Below are 4,637 nucleotides of genomic sequence, written 5' to 3'. Positions count from 1 at the left end.
CCTCCAGTTCCCAAACCAAGTCACTGCAAACTGAGCTACTACTGCCCTCATTAAGGGCGATGAACTTCAACCTTTTGGACACACTACACACATAAGCACACGCACGCACGCATGCACGCAGGCATGCAGGCACGCACGCACGCACGCACACACACACACACACACACACACACACACACACACACACACACACACACACACACACACGTCCCTTTAATTTTAGATTTCCTAACTTCCTGTATAAAGATCAGATTAATGTCTCTGTTTTTATTGAATTGCAGTAAAATCATTATTTTAGTTTGTTAGAGACCCAGCTGGTTTCTCTCTGCTCATGGTTTTTATTTTAACTTGAATAAAGACATTTTAAGTGTTTAGATCTCTGCTAAAGTAAAACTATGTGTATATAAAAAGAGTAAAGTTATATTAAATAATATTCAGAATAAAGTAATTAATTAATTGGATTCATTAGAGGGCAGAACAGAGCTTCACTATCGGTGCATAGAGCCAATTAAATGATGACTACAGCTTTACAGCAGAGGTCAGAGGTCAAGTAGAGAGACAGTTTCTTCATTATTATTATTATTCATTTTTTGTAACTTTTGGGGCGATGGGAAAACTCGTAAACATGACGTGGACTGAGCTTTGCGCAGAAACTAAGAATGAGCTGCACGATGTGAAACCTGCTGGCATCGTTTAATAACGTGTAAGGTGATGATGATGATGATGAAGGTGATGAAGATGAAGAGGTCTCTGACGAGTCATCATCATTAAGAACGTAAATAAATGTCCTCTCAAAATAAAACGAACCAAATCTAAAGTACACTGCTGTTTTTCATTTCCAGCCCGACAGACCGGCTGAACATCCACTCAGCATCTCTCTCTCTCTTCTGTCTGCGCTGTCCTTACATCTGTCTGAAAAAGAAGCATCTTATCTGTGACCATAAAAACTTCCAGACTCGTCCATGGACACCGTGAAGAAGAAAATCACCGACAGACCACGTGCGTAAAACGCCTCTCATCAACGTGTCGCCTGCTGAGACGTGACTTCCAACTTAATCTGTTGCAGTTTCTCCCTCTCATCTCGCTCCTTGTTAAAAAATAATAAAGGTGGATTAACGCGAGCCCTCAGCCTGCTGTGTCATACCCTCGTCAGAGTACGCACTGTTTGGAGGAAGAGCAAGCTCACGCGCGCATTGAAGGTGTGGGTATCCCCACAGCGGTTATTCAATAAACTTGTGCAAGGAGACCTTACCTGTGGAGAGTCAAGAAAAATCCCCGACGGGAGAGTTAAAGTGCTCTAATCTGTGAGTACGTGGAGACAGAAGACAGATCCAGTACTCCGGATTATCCCCCCGTCCCTCTCCGGAGATCAGCACACGCCGGGGTCCGCACCGCGTTCTGCCGCCGCTGCAGCTCACAGCCTCCGATGTATGGAGGACGGAGGGTGGAGGAGGAGGGAGGAGGAGGGAGGAGGGGAGGGGGGGAGAGGAGGGAGGTGGGGGTCCTTCATTAAGAAGGTAAGCCACACACGCAGATGTGAACCCGTGTGCCTACTGGCTGTTTGTATTATTGTTTGAATAATTAAAAAACGTGTGAGTGACGTCATGATTATAATCTAAAGTTTTTTTTTCAGATCTGGGTGAATTATTTTCTGACTGCAGATCAAAGAAAGAGTTAAATTTGAGACTTCTGCAGATAAATTCAGCTTGGATGAGTTTGACAGATTTAATTCAGACCACAGACGTTTACTGCTCAACATTTAAAGTTACAAACGCGTTCCCGTTTGAATCCAGCGATCATGTTTATATATCTCAATAAAACATTTTAACACCTAAATATCTGTATTTCTTCTTCCTGTTTTACGTCTGATGACTCATCCTGCACTCAGGGGCATTTACTCTTTTTGGACCAATTAAAAAGCTTAAAGCGATCCAATCAAATTCACCCCAACGCCTCCCGTCATGTGATTGGTTCTGTCCGTTTCAGTTAGAAATACGTCACCACACGGCTGTAATGCTGCGTTCAGGTGCTCCTCACAGTCACAGTTTCCGAGGTGGGAAGTCTTTCATCCGACTTCAGTGCGTTCACATATGTATATCAACTTCTCGATACCAACACTTTAACACACTTTTAAAAAATAATTTGCCTGTCAGTCAGGTCAGCTACACGCCTAATAGTGAATAACTCTTATCCTTCATCAAATCAAAACGGATGAGTCATCAAAACATTCACCCCCCGTACAGTGTGTGTCGATCGAGACATGAGCTAATCAGACCTATTTGTTTTTTTTAACCAGGCTGTAAACATGTTAATCTCTGCTGTAAAAACAGGATTTTTAGAATGGGTGTGTATGTGACTTCCTGTTCTTCTGCAGCCAGCATCTAGTGGACACTCGAGGAATTGCAGGACTTTACACTTCCACATTTGCTTCAGTTGCAGCTTGGTTGCCTCAGGTTTCAGAGGAGACTATAACTGTGGTCTGCTGGGTGATAGTTCTGAGTTTATCTGACTCCCTCATCTACCCCGATCATCATCGTGTTTGGACTCTCTTGCTCTTCTCTTCAGCTTCTCTCCATCCTCGTTACATCAGCCACTAACTCTGGCCGCCTAATAAAACACACTAATATGTCAACGCACAGAACAACTACATGTTCAGATCTCCAGAGTGTGGAAGCAGAATCTCCTCTCATGGGAAGATGAGGTTGAACGTTCACAATCACAGATTACTTCACCACGACCGGCTCCCTGTTTCGACCTCTTTTTAAAAAATTTCCCTGTGAATGTCTTCTGTACTCAGTGTTTCATTCCTCTGTATGATATTTCCTCGGCTAATTTCCCTTCAGCTCGGGGCCGTTTTATCCCCTTTCCCCAGTAGGTCGTGAGCTCGTCCTGCTAACAGGTAACAACAGTGATTTGAAACGAGGCAGACCACATACACTGGCCTATAATCCGGCTCAGTGAAGCAATGGATTTGGGTTCAGCTGTCAGCCCGCACAGAGGCAGGACACTTGGAGAAAAGAAATTATGCCTCCACACTCGCAGCCTACAGACCCAGAATTATAACGAGCCCCCCAGCAGACCGGAGAGGAGGGGGAGGGAGCGAGTCTGCAGCCTGGGGGACACCGATGATGAGCAGATGAGCCAGGATCAATGTGGGAGTTCGACGAAAAGAAGACGATCCCTCAGCCCTTTGATTCGTCCTCATTATTATAAGGCTGTTATTTACACACCTGCTGCCACAGGAGCGGAGGAGAGGAAACTCTCCATCTCTGTCTGGCTCTCATGCACAAGCACATGAACAAATAACAACACTGCCAGTAAACAGACATCTGTGCTAACTTCCCCAAACACTTTCTCTTGACAATAATCGAAAAAGTCTATTGCAGCTGCAGGCTTCAGGTCTATTTCCACACATCTAAAAATATCCTCTTTGTCCTGGTTCATGAGATTCATCGAGGTCCCTGATGAAGTCGACTCCTCACAAAAGAAGTTCAGTCAGAGATAGAGATAATACTTAGATTGAATACAGTGAAAGTGTGCTGATTCCACAGAATATATTATCCAGGATGACCAGTGATCCGCTCCTCGGGGGCCGCTGTGATAGAATTAAAGAGGCAGCCTCCAGGTAGCGCTCAGGTTTAGCCAAATTGAAGATGGATGGAGGAGACTCGCCTCAAAGGTGCAACAACTTAGATAAGAGGAGAGGGAAGGAGCGGGGGGATGTTTCTCCTCCTGTCTGCCCAGAACCTGAGCCTGACCCCCCTACCCTGAGCATCCAACGCCCCTCCATCTTCCACTCAGACGGACTAATGGAGAAGAGGGAGCACCATTTATATTCCTCGCCCCCCCACCGACATCCTACCTCAGCTGCATGATAGGCCGATCCCAGCCCCTGGAGGGGTTAAATAGATGTGTGTCTGAGTGTGTGTGTGTGTGTGTGTGTGTGTGTGTGTTCTTTAGAGTTTGTGGGAAGTTTAGTTTCAGTGAAGACTTCTTTGTGCAGCTTTATTACATCGATACATCATTAATAGTAATTGGATATAAAAATAAATATTACATTAAATATATGAACTCTCTGATGTCGCCTCGGCCTCCTGTGTTTGTATTAAATATGATTTAAAGCATTGATCATTTAGGTTGGATTTATATGTCTCGATGAACCCTGAAGGAGCTGCTCTGAACATAATGTTTGCATGCACATGAATAATAGATTGCAGAGAAATAACTATTGAAACATTCAATTTATCTGAGCATGAAAAAGTCTCTCAAAGGTCCAATCAGTAAGATGTGTAGTGAGTGAGATGATAAAGTGACCTTACTATATGATCAGACATTAAGGAAACATGCTATGTTGAAGTGCTGGCTCCTCTAACAACAATGCAGCAGCCAGTATGTCCTCCTTCTAACTTTAGATTCTGGTCTTGAATGCTCTGGATTTGTTTGGACCAGAGAAGGTAGGCAGTTTTAAGACACCCCCACACAGCCGTTTTGGATGCCCCTCAGTTTGTCAGATATGAGAGCAGTTATCAGGTCAAACCAACAGGTGTTGTAGTGATGGAAGCGGGCAAGAGAACTGGTTCAGATAGAAGTGATTGTACCCGACCTAAAAAGCCTCTGCATGTTTCTAATAAGCTCCA

At 44.3% G+C, this 4,637-nt stretch overlaps 1 protein-coding gene across 4 annotated transcripts in view; it reads right to left on the bottom strand.

The window, feature by feature from the left end:
* Positions 1 to 1,413, bottom strand: part of LOC109986287 (endothelin-converting enzyme-like 1) — a 40,590-nt gene extending 39,177 nt beyond the window's left edge. For 3 of the 4 annotated variants that reach the window (XM_065960792.1, XM_065960791.1, XM_065960790.1), the window contains exon 1: positions 1,253 to 1,413. The gene's annotated coding sequence lies outside the window, so the exon portion shown is untranslated. The remainder of the gene's footprint in view (positions 1 to 1,252) is intronic. The other variant, XM_020636891.3, reaches the window with a different exon arrangement.
* Positions 1,414 to 4,637: the final 3,224 nt, after the last annotated feature.

Source organism: Labrus bergylta, chromosome 11, assembly GCF_963930695.1.
Source record: "Labrus bergylta chromosome 11, fLabBer1.1, whole genome shotgun sequence".
NCBI classification, from domain to species: domain Eukaryota; kingdom Metazoa; phylum Chordata; class Actinopteri; order Labriformes; family Labridae; genus Labrus; species Labrus bergylta.
This window is presented reverse-complemented; position numbering and strand designations above follow the sequence as displayed.